Source organism: Ovis canadensis, chromosome 2, assembly GCF_042477335.2.
Source record: "Ovis canadensis isolate MfBH-ARS-UI-01 breed Bighorn chromosome 2, ARS-UI_OviCan_v2, whole genome shotgun sequence".
Taxonomy (NCBI): Eukaryota; Metazoa; Chordata; class Mammalia; order Artiodactyla; family Bovidae; genus Ovis; species Ovis canadensis.
In genome coordinates, this window is record NC_091246.1 from 121,622,273 (window position 1) to 121,649,355 (window position 27,083).

The window sequence follows — 27,083 nt, forward strand, 5'->3', positions numbered from 1 at the left end:
GCTGCGATTCATCGGGTCACAAAGAGACGGATGTGACTGAGCGACTGAACTGAACTGAACATGTATGAATGTGAAAGTTGGACTGTGAAGAAAGCTGAGTGCAGAAGAATTGATGGTTTTGAACTGTGGTGTTGGAGAATACTCTTGAGAGTTCCTTGGACTGCAAGGAGGCCCAATCAGTCCATTCTTAAGGAGATTAGTCCTGGGTGTTTTTTGGAAGGACTGATGTTAAAGATGAAACTCCAGTCCTTTGGCCACCTCATGCGAAGAGTTGACTCTTTGGAAAAGACTCTGATGCTGGGAGGGATTGGAGGCAGGAGAAGAAGGGGACGACAGAGGCTGGGTGGCGTCACTGACTCAATGGACATGAGTTTGGGTAAACTCCAGGAGTTGGTGATAGGGAGGCCTGGCTGCTGCAATTCATGGGGTCACACAGAGTCAGACACGACTGAGCAACTGAACTGAACTTAACTGAACATATGTATAATAAAAAAATGTAAAAAGAGAGAGAGAGATTATCTTCTCTATGTGTGAAAAAAAGAAGTGTTTATGTGAGTCCGCTGATTTGTGGAACTGGGGAGTCCAGATCTGTGGATCTGGATGAGGAGATGGATAAGCAAATCCAACAATCACAGATCAGGGTTCAGTTTGAGGTGCTGAGTAAACAATGGGTCAGATTTAGAGTTCCGAATAGGCAGACAAGGTTTGGAGCAAGGTGAGTGCAGTTTAGTTCAGTTCAGTTCAGTTCAGTTGCTCAGTCATGTCCGACTCTTTGCCACCCCATGAACTGCAGCACATCAGGCCTCCCTGTCCATCACCAACTCCCAGAGTTCATTCAAACTCATGTCCATCGAGTTGGTAATGCCATCCAGCCATCTCATCTTCTGTCGTCCCCTTCTCCTCCTGTCCCCAATCCCTCCCAGCATCAGAGTCTTTTCCAATGACTCAACTCTTTGCATGAGGTGGCCAAAGCACTGGAGTTTCAGCTTCAGCATCATTCCCTCCAAAGAAATGGCAAGGCTTATCTCCTTCACAAAGGACTGGTTGAATCTCCTTGCAGTCCAGGGTACTCTCAAGGGTCTTCTCCAACACCACAGTTCAAAAGCATCAATTCTTCGGCGCTCAGCTTTCTTCACAGTCCAACTCTCACATCCATACATGACCACAGGAAAAACCATAGCCTTGACTAGATGGACCTTAGTCGGCAAAGTAATGTCTCTGCTCTTCAACATGCTATCTAGGTTGGTCATAACATTTCTTCCAAGGAGTAAGCGTCTTTTAATTTCAAGGCTGCAGTCACCATCTGCAGTGATTTTGGAGCCCCCAAAAATAAAGTCTGACATTGTTTCCACTGTTTGCCCATCTATTTCCCATGAAGTGATGGGACCAGATGCCATGATCTTCGTTTTCTGAATGTTGAGCTTTAAGCCAACTTTTTCACTCTCCACTTTCACTTTCATCAAGAGGCTTTCTAGTTCCTCTTCACTTTCTGCCATAAAGGTGGTATCATCTGCGTATATGAAGTTATTGATATTTCTCCTGGCAAATTTTATTCCAGCTTGTGCTTCTTCTGGCCCAGTGTTTCTCATGATGTACTCTGCATAGAAGTTAAATAAGCAGGGTGACAATATACAGCCTTGACTTGCTCCATTTCCTATTTGGAATCAGTCTGTTGTCCCATGTCCAGTTCTAACTGTTGCTTCCTGACGTGCATATAGGTTTCTCAAGAGGCAGATCAGGTGGTCTGGTATTCCCATCTCTCTCAGAGTTTTCCACAGTTTATTGTGATCCACACAGTCAAAGGATTTGGCATAGACAATAAAGCAGAAATAGATGTTTTTCTGGAACTCTCTTGCTTTTTTGATAATCCAGGGGATGTTTGCAATTTGATCTCTGGTTCCTCTGCCTTTTCTAAAACCAGCTTGAACATCTGGAAGTTCACAGTTAGCATATTGCTGAAGCCTGGCTTGGAGAATTTTGAGCATTACTTTACTTGCGTGTGAGATGAGTGCAATTGTGAGGTAGTTTGAGCATTCTTTGGCATTGCCTTTCTTTGAAATTGAAATGAAAACTGACCCTTTCCAGTCCTGTGGCCACTGCTGAGTTTTCCAAATTTGCTGGCATATTGAGTGCAGCCCTTTCACAGCATTATCTTTTAGGATTTGAAACAGCTCAACTGGAATTCCATCACCTCCACTAGCTTTGTTCATAGTGATGCTTTCTAAGGCTCACTTGACTTCACATTCCAGGATGTCTCACTCAAGGTGAGTTATAGGCAAGGTATTAATGTGAAGTTTGGACTGTAAAAGAAGAGGGAGTAAGAGTAACATCATGATGTAGCATCTCATGTCTAAGGGAGAAAATGGTAAAATAAGAATCCAGGTGTAGAAATAAATTTTGGTTGATGTGAACACTATGAAATCACCATAGAGCCAAAGATCAGTTATAAAGTCAAGGAGTAAATGGAGATCAGTAACAGTGATGTTTCTAGGAAAGGTAAAGCCTTGTGTTACTGTGTGAAGGCAAGTGGATAATAGATTCATCTAGGCTGATCACAGTAAGAGGAGGACCACACCCCAAAAAAGAAGAACTAAGGAGAAGTAGGTAAAACAGAGGGAAAGCTTTTGAATGATAGTTCACTTAGGGGGTACACAGAGTAAACACTATTTAAATTACTCTATTTACACAATAGAGTAAATTACACTATTATGAATAGGGTAAGTAGGGGAAATTCCAATCCAGTTAGCAACCAATACATCTGCTTTTGTTTTACTTATTGATATTTGTTTTTGACTATTCTGTTTCTTGAGGAATTCAATCCAGTCGAAGTCTGGTGGGTCGCAGAACAATAGTGGTACAATGAGGAGCGTTTGAGTGAGGAATGTTTCTTGGCAGAGATGAAGAGTCTCCTGGGGACCGCTTTAATCTAGAGATATAAAACCAAGAGGAATGACCTGCTAGTTGAGCAGCTGTTGGTCTAGTTAGAACAACCTCAAACAGACCAGTCCATCGAGGGTCAAGATCCTTATCGTGTAAGGTCTTTAGAAGGATTCGATCCCCAGGTATGAGTGTTAAATCAGCTGGATTTTTTTTTCTTTTCTTTTCTTTTTTTTTTTTTTTTTCTTTTTCTGATGAGGCTTTTGGAGAGAGCAATCTTCACATTCTCTCTTGAGGTGTCTAATAAGGTTAAGGGTGGGAAGATAACCTCCCAGTAGGGAACTGATCTAAGTAAAGGGCATCCATACATGAGTTCAAAAGGACTGAGGAACGATGGGGCCTGTGGACTAGCCCTAATACACGCCAAAGCCATGGGAAGGAGTTTGGTCCATGGCCATTGTAGTTCTACAGAGAGTTTGGTTAGGTGTGTTTTGAGAACAGAATTTGCCTTTTCTAGTTTTCCTGAGGATTGGGATCTATAAAGAATATGTAGTTTCTACATCATGCCAAAGGATTGGGCTACTTGTTGAGCGATTTGGGAGATAAAAGCTGGCCCATCATCAGACTGGAGACAGAGTGGGAGGCCAAAGTGAGGGATGATATTTCATATGAGAAATTGTGTTACCTATGAGGCAGTTTCTGATCTCATAGGAAAAGGCTCAATCGACCCTGAAAAAGTGTCTACTAATAAGCATGTTTCTCATGATGTACTCTGCATATAAGCTGAATAAGTTAAATCAGCAGGGTGACAATATACAGCCTTAACATACTTCTTTTCCTATTTGGAACCAGTCTATTATTCCATGCCCAGTTCCAACTGTTGCTTCCTGACCTGCATATAGGTTTCTCAAGAGGCAGATCACGTGGTCTGGTATTCCCATCTCTCTCAGAATTTTCCACAGTTTATTGTGATCCACAGAGTCAAAGGCTTTGGCATAGACAATAAAGCAGAAATAGATGTTTTCCTGGAACTCTCTTGCTTTATCAATGATCCAGCGGATGTTGGCAATCTGATCTCTGGTTCCTCTGCCTTTTCTAAAACCAGCTTGAACATCTCGAAGTTCATGGTTCATGTATTGCTGAAGCCTGGCTTCGAGAATTTTGAGCATTACTTTACTAGTGTGTGAGATGAGTGCAATTGTGCGGTAGTTTGAGCATTCTTTGGCATTGCCTTTCTTTGGAATTGGAATGAAAACTGACCTTTTCCAGTCCTGTGGCCACTGCTGAGTTTTCCAAATTTGCTGGCGTATTGAGTGAAGCACTTTTACAGCATCATCTTTCAGGATTTGGAATACCTCAACTGGAATTCCATCACCTCCACTAGCTTTGTTCGTAGTGATGCTTTCTAAGGCCCACTTGACTTCACATCCCAGGATGTCTGGCTCTAGGTGAGTGGTCACACTATCGTGATCATCTTTGTCGTGAAGATCATTCCTGTATAGTTCTTCCGTGTATTCTTGCCACCTTTTCTTAATATCTTCTGCTTCCGTTAGATCCATACCATTTCTGTCCTTTATCGAGCCCATCTTTGCATGAAATGTTCCCTTTGTATCTCTAATTTTCTTGAAGACATCTCTAGTCTTTCCCATTCTGTTGTTTTCCTCTATTTCTTTGCATTGATTGCTGAGGAAGGCTTTCTTTTCTTCTTGCTATTCTTTGGAACTCTGCATTCAGATGCTTATATTCAGATTCATTCCTTTTCTCCTTTGCTTTTCACTTCTCTTCTTTTCACAGCTATTTGTAAAGCCTCCTCAGACAGCCATTTTGCTTTTTAACATTTCTTTTCCATGTGGATGATCTTGATCCCTGTCTCCTGTACAATGTCACAAACCTCCGTTCATAGTTCATCAGGCACTCTATCTTTCAGATCTAGTCCCTTAAATCTATTTCTCACTTCCACTGTATAATCATAAGGGATTTGATTTAGGTCATATCTGAATGGTCTAGTGTCCTTCAGTAATATAGTGTATAAAGGGAAGAGAAAGGCCAGGAAGTGTTAGAGCTGGGGCTGAGAGAATGGCTTACTTATGAGTGTTAAAGTTTAAATGGAAATTTTATTTTAGCTCTAAGAGTTCTGAAATACCTCCTCAGGTGGCTTGATATACAGCTTGCACCAAGTAGGTGAAACTAGGAATACAGAGGTGTGGATATCCAGCTAACCACAAGAAGGACAGGATCTCTGTCCTTTTGATGTAGGGAGTGGTAGGATGGATATAAGGGACTTTCAATCAGTACTAATATATCTTTTCTTTCTTTCTTTCTTTCTTTCTTTTTTTTTTTTTTGGTGTTAAAAGGACTCTGAGACAGGTGACTCTAGGAAGAGACAACTGGACTTTGGTGGGAGATACTCAATAGCCTCTACCAGCTAGAGAACTGAGGAATTGTATAGTGTGTTGTTGACAGTGTGTAAATGAAGAACTACAAAGGAGGAGATCATTCACATATTGGAGGACAGTACTTGGAGTAAGGTCAGGAGAGGTTAGGTCTGATTCTTGACCTTGGCCAACGAAATGACGGCTATTATGAAAGCCTTGTGGGAGAACTGTCTATGTCAGCTGTTGGAAGCAACGATTTTCTGGATCAGCCCAGGAGAAGACAAAGAGGTCTTGAGAGTCTGAGCGTAAAAGGATGGTAAAGAAGGCATCCTTGAGGTCTAGAACAGTGAAGTGGATAGTGGAAGAGGGAATGAAAGAGAGAAGAGTATAAGGATTTGAAGCTATTGGATGTATGGGGATAACAGCCACATTGATAAGTCTCAGGTCCTGGACCAGACAATAGGAGCCATTTGGCTTTTTGATGGGTAGGACAGGGGTGTTATAGGGAGAGAAAGTTGGACTCAAAAGGCCCTGATGTAGGATTTTAGTGATGATAGGATTTAACCCTTGTTGATGTTTTTGGGAGATGGGGTATTGTGGTTGATTGGGGAATTTAGAGGGGCATTTGAGATAGATATGAATTGGAGCATGATGAGAGGTATGTGTATCCCAAGCTATGGAGTTTACAGATAAGAAGGGCAATGGGGTGGGGGAAGAAGATGTGGGATTGAGGAGCAGTAGCCAGTTTGGATCAGAAGGTGGACTTGGGATAGTAACAGAGGCTTTGAATTTTGAGAGAAGGTCTCTCCCCAAAATAGGAGTGGAGCATTTTTGGAGTATGAGAAAAGAATGGGGAATGGGGTATCTTGAAGTGTGCAAGGTAGAGGCTCAGTTATTCTTGGTGTAGATATTAAATTATCAACCTCATAACAGAGACCTGAGAGACCTTGGTTTTTCCAGAGCAGGCAGGCACAGGAGAATAAGTGGCCTCTGTGTCAATGAGAAAAGAGATCGGCTTACCTGCACTGTAAGAGCTACCCTGGGCTCCGTAGAGGTGATGAGAGTTGGATTCTGGGGCCCTGGGCACCTTCAGTCTTCAGTAGCAAGTCCAAGGAGGCTGGACAGAGCTGGGTTCGAGTACTCCTGCTTGGACCAGGAGGGGATGTCCAGATCCCTAGAGGGGAATTTGGGCAGTTGACCTTCAAATGTCCCTTTATGCCACAGTTGGGACCTAGACCTGGAAGGGGCCTTGGCTTTAGGCATGAGCAGGCCTAGTGGTGTTCTTTGCCACATTTGAAGCAGGGCCCAGGTGGCTTCTTTTCTTTGTTTGATGGAGGCTTGGAGCCATGTAAGGCAGTGACTAAAAGGTGATATTTGGCCTGATCTCGTTGGGCCTTCTCTAGTTTTGCCTGTTTTTCCAGTTATTGAAAATCTTCAAGGCTAAATTTAAAAGGTCTTGTTGAGGGGTTTGAGGACCTTTTATTCCCTTTTTTTAGTTTCTTTTGGATATCTGGGGATGATTTGGGAGATAAAATAGGTGTTAAGGACAATGGTGCCCTCTGCTGAAGTGGGGTCTAATTTTGTATATTTTTGTAGGGCTTCCGTTTGCCTGGCTAGAAATTGTGCTGGGTTTTCATCTAGTCTTCGGGTTATTTTCCAGAGCTTATCAAAGCTGACAGCTTTATACCTTGCCTTTTGAAGGCCCACAATGAGGCAAGCAACCATATGATTACCAGCTGTTCATTCAGGTCTCCCTGGCTGATAATCCCAGTTGGGATCATCTTGGGGGACATTTATTGAGGCTTAGTGTCCTCAGGCCTGTGTATCTCATCAGCATATGCCTGAGAGGCTTGCCATATTCATTCCTTCTCTTCTTGGAGAAGAGTGGAGGAAAATATGATGTAAATATGCCAGGTTAACTCAAAGACTGGAGAAGATACTTGAATTATTTTAGATAATTATTAGAGTCTGAGGAGAAGCAGCCAAGATGCTTTTCAATTTGAGACAAATGGTGAGGGAGAATGGGCCATGAACCCAAACAATGCCTTCTGCTCCAGCTACTTCCTGTAAAGGGAGGAGTGGAACAGGGAAAGGAGCAGGGTCCTGCTGTGAAGTTTCCCGTTTTAATGTTGTTCGGGGCTGGGTATAGGGAGGGGATCTAGGGAGGTTGGGATAGAGCCCTGGGACCCTTGGGGTAGAGGGTGGGGATGAGGTCTCAGAGCTTGCCTCTGGAACAGGCAGGGGAGGGGAGTTGGGAGCTGCAGAAGGAGGGAAGGAGGAGGGGGCATAAAGTGGAGGCTTTGGAACTGGACCTGGAGCTGCTGCAATGGGATTGGGAGCAATAGGGAGTGGGCTGTGGTCAGAAGGGTCGAAAGAAGAAGAAAAGTCTGAACAGGGATTGGGAGAGATTGTATTAGAAGGATGTGGCCTAGAGTGGGCTAAGAGTATTTGAGAAGTAGAACAGGATTCACAGAGAGGGTTGAGAGCAAAGAGGGAAGAAAGCCTGAAAACATAAGGGATTTCTAACCACATGCCATTGGGACAGCAGAAGATATTGAGGTCCCATAGAGTATTATAATCAATAATTCTGTCTTCTGGCTATTGGGACCTATTATCATGTCTATTGTGGCCAGAGAGTGTTCGAGTAGTAAGTAGTCTAAGTCTTTGTAGTCTTATCTCCTCTCGGAAGCCCAACGCTTTAAGGTTTTGGAGAAGGTATCCTAGAGGGGTAGATTTTGAGGACTGGAATTGAGAATTTCCCATTGCTGATGAATGGTGAGGTTAGACAAGCCCAAGGGAAAGCCAGGAGAAAGATCCGAGGGAATAGGCATCCCCACTCTCAGGACTTTTTCAGAGAGTAATAATAGTCTGTTTTGAAATGGGCATCCTTTATTTCAAACTCAGACAGGGCACAAGGCTGAGGGCCCAAGGGCTGTGGGTGTCCTCCCGCCTACCACTGCTACTGCTAAGTCACTTCAGTTGTGTCCGACTCTGTGCGACCCCATAGATGGCAGCCCACGAGGCTCCTCCATCCCTGGGATTCTCTAGGCAAAAACACTGGAGTGGGTTGCCACTTCCCTCTCCAATGCATGAAAGTGAAAAGTGGAAGCGAAGTCGCTCAGTCATGTCCGACCCTCAGCGACCCCATGGACTCCAGCCTACCAGGCTCCACCATCCATGGGATTTTCCAGGCAAGAGTACTGGGGTGGGGTGCCATTCTGGAAATGAGGCGAGAGAGAGAGGATCTGAGAGAATGGGATTTCACTCACCCTTGTAACCAATGGATGCAATGTGGGCCGGTGTGTGGATATCAGTCCAGCAAGGCAAGTGAAGAGAGTGCCGTCCTAGAACTCATCTCCGTTTCTCGGAAAGGGAGGGAACCACCAGAGGTGGGCTTGTAAGAGGAGCCCACCCAGTTGCACTGGGTCTTCCCTCCTGGGTTTCGGCACCAGAATGTAAGGTGAGTGAAGAGAAAAAGAGAGCAAGCCGGGTAATCAGGCAAAAGGGAAATTTATTAGAGGGAAATGAGAGGATGACTGGCCCTGAAGGAGAAACAGTGTCTTCCCTTTCTTATTGGATCTTTCTTATACCCCGCCAATGGAAAATTCTCCAAAGTGATGATTAATTTTTAGCCGTAGTTGAGTCCTGTGATCACATAAACAGAGGTCTGGAATCTGGCAATCTCCTAGCCTTGAAAAGGTAGGTGCTAGTGAGAAAACGAAGTCATTTGGGCAATTTGGTCCTTTTCAAGGATCACGGTGATTTTATTCTTTGATAAAACATAATGAGCCGTTTCTACCATGAGCCCGCATGTGGGCCTTATCAGCTCCCAATAACCAAAGCTGAAGTAAATTGAGGGGAAAAAAATAAACAAGGTAAATTTTCTATTATAACTCACGTATAACATAAACATCCATGAGTCTATAGTGACATAAATTAAATTAATAAATTAAGAGGGGGGTTTTAGACAAATCTCTCAAGCAGAAGATTTCCAGATAATTTCTGTAGATACTATTGAAGGCATATGTGATGCATAGCTCCCTACCTCTTATGTGTAAGCTCTGCATAGTGACTTTCTTCCAAAAAGTGTTGTATTGAAAGGGGGAAGAAGGGACTTTGGTGGTACAGTGGCTAAGATCCCATGTTCCCAATGCAAGGCACCCAGGTTCTATGCCTGGTCAGGAAACTAGATCCCACATGCTGCAACTGAAGATCCTGCACGCTGCAACTAGGACTCAGTGCAGCCAAATAAATAAAAATAAGTATTTTAGAAAGAAAGATGAAGGAGAGTAGCTCTACAACTCTTCTAGCCTGGCGATCAAGATTAGCTTTGGTTAATTGATTATCTTATTGATAGTATACAGTCTTGATATGATATGATTAAAATGACATTTTACATCTGTAGTCATCCCCTCAAAATTTCATAGCTTCATCCTAATATGAGAAAAATACCCCCCCCAAAAAAACCAAAACACAAGTACATGGCCAGTATTTCTAAAATCTCTCAATGCCATAAAAAATAAGTATGTCTGAAAATCTATCACAGCCAAGAGTATCCTGAAGTGACTTGATGACTCCATATAATGTGTTATTCTGGGTGAGATCCTGGAAGAGTAAAGGAAAATCAAAAAATTTTGTATAAAGCATGGATTCTAGTTCATAATAGTGTATCAGTAGTAATTCACTTGCTGTGAAAGTTTGCCATACCAATGTAAATATTAATCATAGGAAAACTGGGTCTATATTATATGGAAAATATAGCCTGTTTGGAAATGTAGCCTTTTTCAAATTTTCTATAAGATAACATCTATCATAACATTAAATTTATAATATTATATTTAATAAATTTATTATAAAATAGTCTCTCAACAATTTTTTTAAAAATGTAGCTTTATTTTAAATTTCTTGAGCATCCCAGATAATTCACATTAGATCTAAAATAACTGCCTTCCCTGAAAATATAGGTTGGAATCCATATTTCTACAATTTCCCAGTTGGATCTCCCAGCTTCTCTGAGATAACTCTGCAGTGAATACCTGCATTCAGCAATCCTTTCTCTCTACAGAAGATCAAACCAGTACCAGAATCTAATTAAAAATGCAAATGACTCAGCAGGACTTGAGGCAAGAGTATTTTTTCATTATGTGTCCAGGGTGACCATACAGAGAGTAATATATCATCAGTGGGAATAAAAGCTCATTTATCCTATTGGTTTTCAAACACAGACTGGTACATGGAGCATGTAGCAAGAAGTTTCATTAAAGGTTGTGATTTTATGTTTTCCAGTAAATACAATAAAATAGGAAATATCTTTGAACAAACTAAAAAGATTGCTCTTCTAATCATAATTACATATCTGAGGATAAACAAAGGGAAGCTATTTTTCCCATTTATTCATGTGCAATTTAATAAAAAAAATTGAACTGAGCTTAAATCAATCAAGTTTAGAGGTATAAAATTCAAAAATGTTGCAATAAAGAAAGGAATTTAATTGAATGAAAGGACCATAATTTACCTCAGTTATTTTCAGAAACTACCGATTCTATTCTGCTAGTTTTAGAACATAATAATACTATATTTGTGTAGACAGGCTCCCAAAACTCTAAAATAACAATGATTGATTTGACTTCTGTGTATTAGCATAATAGGATACTACATACTGGAAATTTCTTACTACAAAACTTTATGAATGCTAAAATATTTAATAAACATTATATTAAATGCAAAATTTAGCTTGTATAAAAGAATGTGACTAATGGAGAAATCCTCAGATTCCAAGAGAATAAAAATGAAACAAACACCAATAAATATAAGAGATCATGCAGCAACCACCCAAGGAGAGGGATACGCTAACAGGATTCCCAGTATCTGCAACTGAAGAAGTAGAATTTAATGTCTTTTTAGTTAATTTCAGTCACTCAGTCGTGTTCGACTCTTGCAGTCCCATGAACTGCAGCACACCAGGCCTCCCTGTCCATCACCAACTCTCAGAGTCCACCCAAACCTATGTCCATTGAGCTGATGATGCCATCCAACCATCTCATCCTCTGTCGGCTCCTTCTCCTCCTGCCCTCAGTCTTTCCCAGCATTAGGGTCTTTTCAAATGAGTCAGCTCTCCGCATCAGGTGGCCACAGTATTGGAGTTTCAGCTTGAACATAAGACCTTCCAATGAACAGCCAGGACTGATCTCCTTTAGAATGGACTGGTTGGATCTCCTTGCAGTCCAAAGGACTCTCAAGGGTATTCTCCAACACCACAGTTCAAAAGCATCAATACTTCAGCACTCAGTGATAATAAAAAACATCTTAGGGGAATATTGGATAGGGAATTGGAACTAAGACCATTATATATATCTGCATAATTAGTAAATTATTTAATTTGAAATATTTCACCCATGAGCATAAGATTAAAGAGAAAACAAACCAAAAAAAAGAACAAAACTTAGCTCATTTTACCTGTTTAGAATATAAGATTAAAGAATTATCCTCTAAGAATACATAATATAAGCTCTTTCACTCTTGTTAAATGAGATTTGAATTTACTCTGTCATCACAGTCTGTGATGATTAATTTTATGTGTTAACTTGACCAGGCCAGAAACATTAATCTGTGTGTTTCTGTTAGTGTGATTCGGGATGAGATTAATATTTAAATCAGTATTTGTGAGTAAAACAATTCCCCTTCATAATGTAGATGGGCCTCTCCAATCACTCAAATGCCTGAATATAGCAAAAGATAAACATCTTCTCAAGTACGAGAATTCTGCTGTCTGATGGCCTTCAAATTGGACATTAGCTCTGCCTGACTCTACAGCAGTCTCCTGGCCTTGGGTTCAAAGCAAGATAACTTCTCCAGAAGTGGCTTCAGACTCAATGAGGACATTGTCTCTTCAGATTTTGCAATGTTTTTGCCAGTTTCCATATTCATAGTAGCCAATTTCTTATAATACATCTGTTTGTATATAGCGCATAATGATAATAACATAGATAGATGGATATATAAATGATAGATTATCTTATCGGTTCTGTTTTTCTGGAGAACCTGGAATGACACATGATCCCAAGACGTTATCATGAAAATCAGTGTCAGGCCAGTGATTCTCCTATAGTGACTTGCAGAACAAGTTAAAAAGTGTGCTAGTAAAGTCATAAATGCAGGCACAAAGGATTCCTACAGCTAAAGCTAAATTTAAAAATGAACTCACAATCCAAAGTAATAAATGAAATAGAAAATGATGCTGCATGATCCTCAAGATCAAAATAAATAAAATGAATCCCCTAAATCTCACATAATGAGTATGTTAGCCTATTTAAAATTATTAAACATATAATCAAAATAAAAATTGTAATAAAAATAAGACATCATAAAAAGTATATCCAGAATTGTTTAAAAATCAAGAAATTAAAACAATTTTCAAAAACATACTGAAATGTTAAGAGTTAAAACTATAAGATCCAATTTATGTCATACATGAATTCTAGAAATATAGATTGAACAGGTAGCAATAATTCAAGAGAAAATAGATTAGATTTCTCAAATTTGATTCAAAGCACATTCTCTCACATTTAAGAAATAAAATGGATTCCAAATCAATTAAATAAAAAGATGGTATATAAATACATTACAGTAAAATTGAAAATGCCAAAAGCATTGAGATCCTAAAAGATGTTGCTACTGCTGCTGCTGCTAAGTCGCTTCAGTCGTGTCCTACTCTTAGCCACCCCACGGGCTGCAGCCTACCAGGCTACTCCGTCCATGGGATTTTCTAGGCAAGAGTACTGGAGTAAGTTTCCTTTGCCTTTTCCTAGAAGATGTTAGTTTCCTTAAAAATCATATTACCTGTAATGAAATAATAATTAGGCTGATAGCAGACTTACAGTAGCAAGAAAATCCAACAGAGCACATTTTTCTTCAATGCACAGAGAATATAGGCTTCCCTGGTAGCTCAGTTGGTAAAGAATCCACCTGCAGTGTGGGAGGCCTGGGTTCAACCCCTGAGTTGGGAAGATCCCCTGGATAAGGGAAAGGCTACCCTCTCCAGTATTCTGGCCTGGAGGATTCCATGGCATGTATAGTCCATGAGGTCGCAAAGAATTGGATACGACTGAATGACTTTCACTTTTACTTGCTTTCACAGAGAATAGTGTAATAGTCAGACTAAAGTAACATGCCTAACTAAGCTATTATTCAAGAATATGGGCAAAATTAAGATACTTTTGAACAATTTTTGAGAGGTTACTACTCAACTCTCATTAAAATAATTACACAATACCAGTATACATGCTCAGTCGCTTCAGTCATGTCTGACTCTTTGCCACCCCATGGACTGTAGCCCACCAGACTCCCCGTCCATGGGATTCTTCAGGCAAGAATACTGGAGTGGGCTGCCATTATCTTCTCCAGGATACTGGTATATCTTGGAGTTATTGTGGGCTCAGTTTCTGACCACCACAATAAAGCAAGTCATATGAATATTTTGCTTTCCCAGTGAATATAAAGTTATGTTTACATCATAGTGTATTCTACTGTGTGAGATTACATTATATCCTTTAAAAAAATAATGTATATACTTTAATTTAAAAAACCTTCATTGCTAAAAAAAATCTTCATCTAAATCTTCGTTAAGTCATAGAAGTAACATCAAAGATCACTAACCACAGACCATTATCAGAAACACAACGATAATGAAAATTTGAAATATTACAACAATTATCAAAATGTGACATACAGACACAAAGCAAACAAACACTGTTCGGAAAATGATGCTGATGGATTTGCACCATGCAAGGTTGCCTTAAACTTTCAACTGTAAAAATCACAATATGTGCAGAGAGCAATAAAATGAAATATGAAGTCAAGAAGAAATTTGTCTCAATGGAAAGATCATAATAAGGGAAAATAATGAGAGAATAAATTGGCTGAGCTGAATAATTGCATGTGATTTACAAGTAACAACAATAGTAATACTTCCCAATTTGAGAGATTTAAATGGTATGGAAATAATATAATAAAATGTACAAGAGGAAAGAATAGTAATCAAGCACTCCATGTTTTGGTCTTATTCAAGAATTGGTAGATATTATTAATTAATGATAGAGTTGCCTGGGTCAAGTGTGAATGTTGGAAATACAACAGTAGCTATGGAAGGCAAGGAAGTAGAAACAGCACCTATGGAAAAAAGTAGAAGTAGAAAATAGAAGTATAGGAAAGTAGAAGAAATAGCTATGAAAGGCAAGAAAATAGAAGGGCAGTAAGGTATACAGGCAGAAAGGAAAATAGGAAAGACAAGGATAATTTCCAACTAGATAAAAATTTTAAATTGAAGAGGAAGAAAGAAATTTTAAAAAGAATACATTTTAAAAGTCAAGAAAAAATATAATTAATAGGAAAATAAGAGACGAAATCAAACCTAGTCAGACAGGGTTGTGAGTTTACATTTTAATCTCCCCTTCTGCCTCTCTGTTTGCTCTAAGTACACAGCAAAGAGAAAAACTTGTTAAATTTTTTTAAACAGGAAAATAATAATAATGAAACCATTTTCATGAATTGCAAATGAATAATAATTTTAATAAAAAGAAAATTACAATGCAAGCTAAAAGGTAAATGTGTCAGGGATCCCTTAAGATTATCCTCAGACTTGATTTGCTAAGAGTACAGGACTCAGAAAAGATGTTATCACGATAGTAATGGCTGATCGCAGTGAAAGGATACAGATTAAAATCATCAAGAAAAGAAAATGTACATGGGTGAAGTCCAAGAGTTATATGGACCTGCTTTGTTCTCCCAGCAATAATGTGTGGTTCAGTTCAGTTCAGTCGCTCAGTCCTGTCGACTCTGCGACCCCATGAATTGCAGCATGCCAGGCCTCCCTGTCCATCACCATCTCACAGAGTTCACTCAGACTCATGTCCATCAAGTCCGTGATGCCATCCAGCCATCTCATCCTGGGTCGCCCCCTTCTCCTCCTGCCCCCAATCCCTTCCAGCATCAGAGTCTTTTCCAATGAGTCAACTCTTCTCATGAGGTGGCCAAAGTACTGGGGCTTCAGCTTTAGCATCATTCCCTCCAAAGACATCCCAGGGCTGATCTCTTTCAGAATGGACTGGTTGGATCTCCTTGCAGTCCAAGGGACTCTCAAGAGTCTTCTCCAACACCACAGTTCAAACACATCAATTCTTTGGCGCTCAGCCTTCTTCACAGTCCAACTCTCACATCCATACATGACTACTGGAAAAACCATAGCCTTGACTAGACAGACCTTAGTCGGCAAAGTAATGTCTCTGCTTTTGAATATACTATCTAAGTTGGTCATAACTTTTCTTCCAAGGAGTAACCGTCTTTTAATTTCATGGCTCCAATCACCATCTGCAGTGATTTTGGAGCCCCCAAAAATAGTCTGACACTGTTTCCACTGTTTCCCCATTTTATTCCCATGAAGTGATGGGACCAGATGCCATGATCCTCGTTTTCTGAATGTTGAGCTTTAAGCCAACTCTTTTGCTCTCCTCTTTCACTTTCATCAAGAGGCTTTCAGCTCCTCTTCACTTTCTGCCATAACAGTGGTGTCATCTGCATATCTGAGGTTATTAATATTTCTCCCGGCAATCTTGATTCCAGCTTGTGCTTCTTCTAGTCCAGCATTTCTCATGATGTACTCTGCATAGAAGTTAAATAAGCAGGGTGACAATATACAGCCTTGATGTACTCCTAGCACATATGAAATTTTGTCAACCATGGAAGAGCACTCAAACCTTGATATTTTATTGGGGATCATTTATAAGAGCATACATCTCCTGCAAGACTGACCTCAGCTACTAAGACTCTAGTACTTCAGAATGAAAACTTTTACACCATAAATTGCACTGTCAGTACAGACTACTGATCAAATTAATATAATATGGCTGAAGGCCCCCAGCAAACAGTAATCATATCAGGATTATACCTGGAGAATCCCATGGACAGAGGAGCCTGGTGGGCTACAGTTCTTGGGATTGCAAAGAGTCAGACACAGCTGAGTGACTGCTGCTGCTGCTGCTGCTGCTAAGTCACTTCAGTCGTGTCCGACTCTGTGTGACCCCATAAGACGGCAGCCTACCAGTCTCCCCCGTTCCTGGGATTCTCCAGGGAAGAACACTGGAGTGGGTTGCCATTTCCTTCTCCAATGCATGAAAGTAAAAAATGAAAGTGAATTCACTCAGTCATGTCCGACTCTTCACAACCTCACGGACTGCACCCTTCCAGGGTCCTCCACCCATGGAATTTTCCAGGCAAGAGTACTGGCATGGGGTGCCATTGCCTTCTCCAAACTGAGTGACTAGCGCTTCCATTTTCCATAGATATATACATATGCGCATATACATATATCACTTCTTTACCTATTAGTTTGCCAGTAGACATTTTGATTATTTCCTTGTCTAAGCTTTTGTAAATAGTGCTGCTATGAATATAGCAGCTGTGCTATGAACATGTGCTGTGTTTATGCACTCAGTCATGCCCAACTCTTTGCCACTCTTGGACTGTAGCCTGCCAGGCTCTTCTGTCCATGGGGATTCTCCAGGCAAGAACACTGACATGGGTTGCCATGCCCTCCTCCAAAGGATCTTCCCAACCCAGGGATGAAACCCAGGTCTCCCACATTGCAGGTGGATTCTTTCCTGTCTGATCGACCAGGGAAGCCCAAGAATACCAGAGTGGATAGCCTATGCATTCTCCAGAGGATCTTTCTCACTCAAGAATCAAACCAGTGTCTCCTGCATTGCAGGTAGATTCTTTACCAGCTGAGCTGCCAGGGAAGCCCATCAGTTCAGTTCAGTTCAGTCGCTCAGTCATGTCCGACTCTTTGCGACCCCATGAATCACAGCACGCCAGGCCTCCCTGTCCATCACCATCTCACAGAGTTCACTCAGACTCATGTCCGTTGAGTCCGTGATGCCATCCAGCCATCTCATTCTGGGTCGTCCCCTTCTCCTCCTGCCCCCAATCCCTTCCAGCATCAGAGTCTTTTCCAATGAGTCAACTCTTCTCATGAGGTGGCCAAAGTACTGGAGCTTCAGCTTTAGCATCATTCCTTCCAGAGAAATCCCAGGGCTGATCTCTTTCAGAATGGACTGGTTGGATCTCCTTGCAGTCCAAGGGACTCTCAAGAGTCTTCTCCAACACCACAGTTCAAACACATCAATTCTTTGGCACTCAGCCTTCTTCACAGTCCAACTCTCACATCCATACATGACCACACGAAAAACCATAGCCTTGACTAGACGGACCTTAGTTGGCAAAGTAATGTCTCTGCTTTTGAATATACTATCCAGGTTGGTCATAACTTTTCTTCCAAGGAGTAAGTATATTTTAATTTCATGGCTGCAATCTTCAGTGATTTTGGAGCCCAGAAAAATAAAGTCTGACACTGTTTTCAATGTTTCCGCATCTATTTCCCATGAAGTGATGGGATCAGATGCCATGATCTTCATTTTCTGAATGTTGAGCTTTAAGCCAACTTTTTCACTCTCCTCTTTTACTTTCATCAAGAGACTTTTTAGCTCCTCTTCACTTTCTGCCATAAGAGTGGTGTCATCTGCATATCTGAGGTTATTGATATTTCTCCCAGCAATCTTGATTCCAGCTTGTGTTTCTTCCAGTCCAGCGTTTCTCATGATGTACTCTGCTTAAGTTAAATAAGCAGGGTGACATGCCCATAGGATACATATATTTTTTCAAATTATTGTTTTGCATGGGTATATGCATGTCTAGGAGTGGAACTTCTGGATCATACAGCATTCTATTTTTAGTTTTTTGAAGAAACTCCATACTGTTTTCCTCAATGGCTGCACCAATTAACATTCTCAACAACAGTGTAAAAGGATTACCTTTTCTCCTCACTCTCTTCAAAATTTATTATTTGTAGACATTTTATGATGGCCATTGTGACCAGTATGAAGTGGCAACTCATTTTGCTTTTTGTTTGCATTTCTCTAGTAATAAGTGATGATGAGCATCTTTTCATATGCCTATTGCCCATCTATATGTCTTCTTTGGAGAAATGTCTTCTTTTCATTATTATATTAGGTTGTTTCTTATTATTATGGGCTTCCCTGGTGGTGCAGAGGTTAAAGCGTCTGCCTGCAATGCAGGAGACCTGGGTTTGATCCCTGGGTTGGGAAGATGCCCTGGAGAAGGAAATGGCAACCTACTCCAATATTCTTGCCTGGAGTATCCCATGGACGGAGGAGTTCAGTGGGCTACAGTCCACGGGGTTGCAAAGAGTCGGATACGACTGAGCAACTTCACTTTCACTTTACTTTCTTGCTATTGAGTGTATGAACTATTTGTATATTTTAGAAATTAAACTCTTGTCAGTTGCATCATTTGCAAGTATTTTCCCCTAGTCCATAGATCATCTTTTTGTTTCATGATTTCCTTTCCTTTGCAAAAGCTTAGAAGTTTTATTATGTTCAATTTGTTTATTTTTGCTTTTACTTCTATTGCCTTGTGAGGCTGACCTAAGAAAACATTGATACAATTTATGTCAGAGTATTTTGCCTATGTTCTCTTCTAGGAGTTTTATGGTGTCATAACTTATATTTAAGCATTTATGCCATTTTGAGTTTGAATTTGTATATGGTGTGAGGTTGTGTTTTAACTACATTGGTTTGCATGCAGCTGTCCAACTTTCTCATTATTACTTGCTTAAGCCTGTCTTCTCCCCCATTGTATATTCTTACCTCCTTTGTCAAAGATTAACTGACCATCAGTGTTTGGGTTTATTTCTGGCCTCTCTAATCTGTTCCATTGATCAATATGTCTGTTTTGGTACCAATACCATGCAGTTTTAATTACAGTAGCTTTCCAGTATTGTCTGAAGTCTAGGAGGGTTAATGCTTTGTTCTTTTTCCTCAGGATTACTTTAGCAATTCTGGTTCTTTTATGATTCCATATAAATTTTAGAATGATCTGTTCTAGTTTTGTGGAAAATATTATTGGTATTTTAATAAGTATTGTATTAAATATGTAGATTGTTTTCAGTAGTATGGTTATTTTAACAATATTAATTCTTCCAATCCAAGAGAACAGCATATTTTTCCACTTATTTAAATCTGGCTCTATTTTCTTTATTAGCCCTCAGCATAAATCTTTCACCTTCTTGGTAAGGAGTATCTTAGCTCTTATCTTTCCAAAGATCTAACTTTTTATGCATTTTTAAAGTGGGTTGTTTGCTTACATTCCTTTTCTGATATCTTAGTGTAAAAATTTTTGTCTATATGTTAATCTTTTATCCTTCTGAGATAACATTTCTTAACTCATTCCATGAGGCCAGAATTACCCTTAATGGCCAAAGACATTGCACACAAAAAATAAATAAACTTTAGGTCAATTTCCTATTAACATAAATGGAAAATCTTCAACAAAATACTGTCAAATTGAATACAGCAACACATTAAAAGCAATGATACCCCATTACAAAGTGGATTGTCTAAGGAATGCAGTGTGTTTCAATACATAAAAAATCAATGTAATACATAATGTTAATAGAATAAAGAAAAAAGCATATGATAATCTTGACTCATACAGAAAAGGCATCTGAAAAATCCAACAGTCTTCCTCTATAAAAACATTCAACAAAGTTGTATGTCTTTCAACTAGTGATAGAAAGGAAGTTTTTCAACATGAAATATCTATATATGAAAAACTCACAACTAATATTATACTTGAAATACCAAAAACTTTCTCCTAAGGTTGGGATTATGACAATGATGCCTCATTTTGCTTCTTCAATCAACTCTGTACTAAGAAATTCTAGCCAAGGCATTCAGATAAGGAAAAGAAATAGTTGATATGCAAATTAAAAGGAAGGAAGTAAAACTAACTTTAGGTGCTGATAAAATTATTTTACATAGAGAAAATCCTCAAGAATACACACACACACACACACACACACATATATATATATATATATATATATATATATATATATATATATATATATACACAAAGCAACCTTTTAGAGCTAATAAATGAATTTAGCAGTTTCAGGATAAAAGATTAACACATGGAAATCAGTTGTATTCCCATATATTAACCATAAACGATCTGAAAACATTAAGAAAGCCATTAACTTACAATAGCATTTAAAATATAAAATGCTTAAGAATTAACCAACAAGGCTGACTTTAAAGTACAAAATATTGTTGAAATAAAGAAGACAGATAAACAGGACAATCCTATGTTCATAAATTAAATAAATTAATGTTGTTAATGTGGCAAATTCCCCCAAGCAACCTATGAATCAACGCAATTCTTATCAAAATCTGAATGACCATTTGTAGACAATTGAAAGGCTGATATTAAAAATTCATATGGACGTGCAAGACCCTCAGTAGACAAAACAATCTCGGAAAACTTTTGAGAGGGTAACTGGCAAGAAAGCCAGGGGTCTTCAAATGGAGGAAATAGGCTGCGAGTATCAGACATTTTTTTATCTCTCTCTTAAGCAGCAGGAGGAAAAAAAGCTAGTGTTATATTTTTTCCCTTCTCTATACAAATATAAAAAGAGGTTTTTCTTAAAATTCTGTGATGCCATAATGACACCTGGGTCCACCTGAACTTAACTTTTCTCAAACCTTGAGCTAACCAATGCATTTTTCTTATGGAAATGTTTGTCTTAAGCTATGTTAATGTACTATGTATTTACCCTAGACTCTGTCTTTAAGTCCATTCCCCTGAAGGCTCAGATCTGGCTTGACAAATTGGTATGTTATACTCATACATTGTTCTCCTAATCTATGTTAATGAAACTATATATCTGTATGGAAATCTGCCTTTCTTCAAGATTCATGTCAATTATTTTATGACCCACGAGGACTCACTTCATGCCAATGTTATCTCAAAATGCATGATGTGGGTGAAGGGCCTGGTCATTCTCTGAGTTTTGAGTGATTTTCTTTTTTTAATTAGCAGACTGCTAGTAGCTATATAACATCCAGCTAAAGACTAGCAGGGGGGCACTCTTTCTGACCCCCTACTGACGTCCATGTCAGAAAATTTCTCTATCTCTTTTATACTTTAATAAAACTTTACCACACAAAAGCTCTGAGTGATCAAGCCTCATCTCTGGCCCTGGATTGAATTCTCCTCTGGAGGCCAAGAATCCCAGCCTCTTTCATGGTTCAGCAACAACCTTTCATTTTCAGATTACAAGTTGGATTATTGACAATTCCTAATTTCATATTTTATTATTACAAAGCTACAGTAATCAACAAGATGTGATGTTGGTGCAAAGATAGACATATACACCAACTGAATATAGTCAAGGGTCCAGAAATAAACCCATGTATGCATGACCAGTATGTGTAATTTACAGTACACACAAGAGAAAATGGTATCCAAAAAATACTGGCTAATATTCACTCCAACTCAGAAATTACCTAGCTCAGTGTGGGAATAATGGGTATACTTTAATAACCAATAGACTAAAAAAAAAGAAAATAAGATGACAAGAGTATAAGTACTGGGAAATTAAGGAGAAAGTTACATATGAAAGGATAAATCCTCCTTGTGACAATAAGGAGAAATCTTTACTTGAGAAAAAGAAAAAGTGACTTTAAATATCTCAACAGTATGATTGTTCTGCTAATAAGTGAGACAGTTCATTCAATCATTAATACCAAAAAAATATAATATTATTTTTAAATTTAAGAATAAGTAAAAGTTGAAAATCAGAGCCTATTAAAAGCAAAATAATACTTGCCAGAAATGCAACCAAAAATCAGAGGAGATTAGCAAAGTAATATTTCAATTTTTTAAATTTAAATTTATTTATTTTAGTTGGAGGCTAATTGCTTTACAATATTGTATTAGTTTTGCCATATATCAAAATGAATCTGCCACAGGTCTACATGTGTTCCCCATCCTGAACCCCTTTCCCGCCTCCTTCCCCATACCATCCCTCTGGCTCATCACAATGCATCAGCCCCAAGCAACCTGTACCCTGCGTTGAACCTGGACTGGCAATTTGTTTCTTACATGATATTATACATGTTTCAATGCCATTCTTCCAAATCATCCCACCCTTTCCCTCTCCCACAGAGTCCAAAAGACTGTTTTATACATCTGTGTCTCTTTTGCTATCTCGCATACAGGGTTATCATTACCATCTTTCTAAATTCCATATATATGTGTTAGTATACTGTATTGGTGTTTTTCTTTCTGGCTTACTTTACTCTGTATAATAAGCTCCAGTTTCATCCACCTCATTAGAACTCATTCAAATGTATTCTTTTTAATGGCTGAGTAATACTCCATTGTGTATATGTACCTCAGCATTCTTATCCATTAATCTGCTGATGGACATTTAGGTTGCTTCCATGTGCTGGCTATTATAAACAGTGCTGTGATGAACACTGAGGTACTCATGTCTCTATCAATTCTGGTTTCCTCAGTGTGTATGCCCAGCAGTGGGATTGCTGAGTCATAAGGCAGTTATATTTCCAAGTTTTAAAGAATCTCCACACTGTTCTCCACAGTGGCTGAACTAGTTTGCATTCCCAACAACAGTGTAAGAGGGTTCCCTTTTCTTTACACCTTCTCCAGCATTTATTGCTTGTAGACTTTTGGATTGCAGCCATTCTGACTGGTGTGAAATGGTACCTCATTGTGATTTTTATTTGCATTTCTCTGATAATTAGTGATGTTGAGCATCTTTTCATGTCTTTGTTAGCCATCTGTATGTCTTCTTTGGAGAAATGTCTGTTTAGTTCTTTGGCCCATTTTTTGATTGGGTTGTTTATTTTTCTGGAATTGAGCTGCAGGAGTTGCTTGTATATTTTTGAGATTAGTTGTTTGTCAGTTGCTTCATTTGCTATTATTTTCTCCCATTCTGAAGGCTGTCTTTTCATGTTGCTTATAGTTTCCTTTGTTATGCAGAAGCTTTTAATTTTAATTAGATCCCATTTGTTAATTTTTTTCTTTTATTTCCAGTATTCTGGGAGGTGGATCATAGAGGATCCTGCTGTGATTTATGTCTGAGAGTGTTTTGCCTATGTTCTCCTCTAGGAGTTTTATAGTTTCTGGTCTTATGTTTAGATCTTTAATCCATTTTGAGTTTATTTTTGTGCATGGTATTAGAAAGTGTTCTAGTTTCATTCTTTTACAAGTGGTTGACCAGTCTTCCCAGCACCACTTGTTAAACAGATTGTCTTTAATCCATTGTATATTCTTCCCTCCATTGTCAAAGATAAGGTGTCCATAGGAGCATGGATTTATCTCTGGGCTTTCTGTCTTTGTGTCAGTACAATACTGTCTTGGGTGTGGCTTTGTAGTATAGTCTGAAGTCAGGCAGGTTGATTCCTCCAGTTCCATTCTTCTTTCTCAAGACTGCTTTGGCTATTCGAGTTTTTTTGTAATTCCATATAGATTGTGAAATTATTTGTTCTAGCTCTGCAAAAAATACCGTTGGTAGCTTGATAGGGATTGCATTGAATCTATAGATTGCTTTGGGTAGTATACTCATTTTCACTGTATTGATTCTTCTGATCCATGAACATGGTATATTTCTCCATTTATTACTGTCCTCTTTGATTTCTTTCACCAGTGTTTTATAGTTTTCTATATATAGGCTTTTCGTTTCTTTAGGAAGATATCTTCCTAAGTATTGTATTCTTTTTGTTGCAATGGTGAATGAAATTGTTTCCTTAATTTCTCTTTCTGTTTTCTTATTATTAGTGGATAGGAATGCAAAGGATTTCTGTGTGTTGATTTTATATCCTGCAACTTTGCTATATTCATTGGTTAGCTCTACTAATTTTCTGGCGGAGTCTTTAGGGTTTTCTATGTAGAGGATCATGTCATCTGCAAACAGTGAGAGTTTTACTTCTTTTTTTTCCAATTTGGATTCCTTTATTTCTTTTTCTGCTCTGATTGCTGTGGCCAAAACTTCCAAAACTATGTTGAATAGTAGTGGTGAAAGTGGACACCCTTGTCTTGTTCCTGACTTTAGGGGAAATGCTTTCAATTTTTCACCATTAAGGATAATGTTTGCTGCGGGTTTGTCATATATAGATTTTATTATGTTGAGGTATGTTGCTTCTATTCCTGCTTTCTGGAGAGTTTTTATCATAAATGGATGTTGAATTTTGTCAAGGGCTTTCTCTGCATCTATTGAGATAATCATATGGCTTTTATTTTTCAATTCATTAATGTTGTGTATTACTTTGATTGATTTGCAGATATTGAAGAATCCTCGCATCCCTGGGATAAAGCCCACTTGGCCATGGTGTATGATCTTTTTAATGTGTTGTTGGATTCTGATTGCTAGAATTCTGTTAAGGATGTTTGCATCTATGTTCATCAGTGATATTGGCCTGTAGCTTTCTTTTTTTGTGGCATCTTTGTCAGGTTTTGGTGTTAGCGTGATGGTGGCCTCATAGAATGAGTTTGGAAGTTTACCTTCCTCTGCAATTTTCTGGACAAGTTTGAGTAGGGTAGGTGTTAGCTCTTCTCAAAATTTTTGGTAGAATTCAGCTGTATAGCCATCTGGACCTAGGCTTTTGTTTGCTGGAAGATTTCTGATTGCAGTTTCAATTTCTGTGCTTGTGATGGGTCTTTTAAGATTTTCTATTTCTTGCTGGTTCAGTTTTGGAAAGTTGTGCTTTTCTAAGAATTTGTCCATTTCTTCCACATTGTCCATTTTATTGGCATATAATTGCTCATAGTAATCTCTTTTGATCCTTTGTATTTCTATGTTGTCTGTTGTGATCTCTCCATTTTCATTTCTAATTTTATTCATTATTCTCCCTTTGTTTCTTGATGAGTCTGGCTAATGGTTTGTCTATTTTATTTATCCATTCAAAGAACCAGGTTTTGACTTTGTTGATTTTTGCTATGGTCTCTTTTGTTTCTTTTCCATTTATTTCTGCTCTAATTTTTAAGATTTCTTTCCTTCTACTAACCCTGAGGTTCTTCACTTCTTCTTTTTCTAGTTGCTTAGGTGTAGAGTTAGGTTATTGATTTGACTTTTTTCTTGTTTCTTGAGGTATGCCTGTATTGCTATGAACTTTCCCCTTAGCATTGCTTTTACAGTGTCCTACAGATTTTAGGTTGTTGTGTTTTCATTTTCATTTATTTCTATGCATATTTTGATTTCTTTTTTGATTTCTTCTGTGATTTGTTGGTTGTTCAGCCTCTATATGTTGGAATTTTTAATAGATTTTCTCCTGTAATTGAGATGTAATCTTACTGCACTGTTGTCAGAAAAGATTCTTGGAATGATTTCAATTTTTTTTAATTTACCAAGGCTAATTTTGTAGCCCAGGATGTGATCTATCCTGGAGAAGGTTCCGTGTGTGCTTGAGAAAAAGGTGAAATTAATTGTTTTGGGGTGAAATGTCCGATAGATATTAATCAGGTCCAACTGGTCTATTGTATTATTTAAAGTGTATGTTTCCTTGTGTTAATTTTCTGTTTAGTTGATCTATCCATAGGTGAGAGTGGGGTATTAAATTCTCCCACTATTATTGTGTTATTGTTGACTTCCCCTTTCATACTTGTTAGCTTTTGTCTTACATATTGAGGTGCTCCTATGTTGGGTGCATATATATTTATAATTGTTATATCTCCTCTTGGATTGATCCTTTGATCATTATATAGTGTCCTCCTTTGTCTCTTTTCACAGCCTTTGTTTTAAAGTCTATTTTATCTGATAAAAGTATCGCTACTCCTGCTTTCTTTTGGTCTCTACTTGTGTGGAATATCTTTTACCAACCCTTCACTTTCAGTCTGTACGTGTACCCTGTTTGGAGGTGGGTCTCTTGTAGACAACATATATGGGGGTCTTGTTTTTGTATGCATTCAACCAATCTTTGCCTTTTGGTTGGAGCATTAAACCCATTTACGTTTTAGGTAATTATTGATAAGTATGATCCTGTTACCATTTAATTTATTGTTTTGGGTTTGAGTTTATACACCCTTTGTGTGTTTCCTGTCTAGAGAATATCCTTTACCATTTGTTGGAGAGCTGATTTAGTGGTGCTGAATTCTCTCAGCTTTTGTTTGTCTGTAAAGCTCTTGATTTCTCCTTCATATTTGAATGAGATCCGTGCTGGGTACAGTAATCTGGGCTGTGGGTTATTTTCGTTCATCACTTCAAGTGATGTCCTGCCATTCCCCCCTGGCCTGAAGAGTTTCTATTGAAAGATCAGCTGTTATCCTTATGGGAATCCCCTTGTGTGTTATTTGTTTTTTTTTTCCCCTTGCTGCTTCTAATATTTGTTCTTTGTGTTTGATCTTTGTTAATTTGATTAATATGCATTTTGATGTGTTTTGCTTTTGGTTTATCCTGTTTGGGACACTCTGGATTTCTTGGACTTCACTGATTATTTCCTTTTCCATTTTAAGGAAATTTTCAACTATTATATCCTCAAGTAATTTCTCACATTCTTTCTTTTTGTCTTCTGCTTCTGGGACTCCTATGATTCGAATGTTGGGACAATGATTTAACATTGTCCCAGAGGTCTCTGAGATTGTCCTCATTTCTTTTAATTCATTTTTATTTTTTCCACTCTGATTCATTTATTTCTACCATTTTATCTTCTACTTCACTAATCCTATCTTCTGCTTCCATTATTCTACTATTTGTTGCTTCCAGAGTCTTTTTGATCTCATTTATTGCATTATTCATTATATATTAACTCTTTTTTATTTCTTCTAGGTCCTTGTTAAACCTTTCTTGCATCTTCTCAATCCCTGTCTCCAGGCTATTTATCTGTGATTCCATTTTGATTTCAAGATTTTGGATCATTTTCATTATCATTTTTCAGAATTCTTTCTCAGGTAGATTCCCTA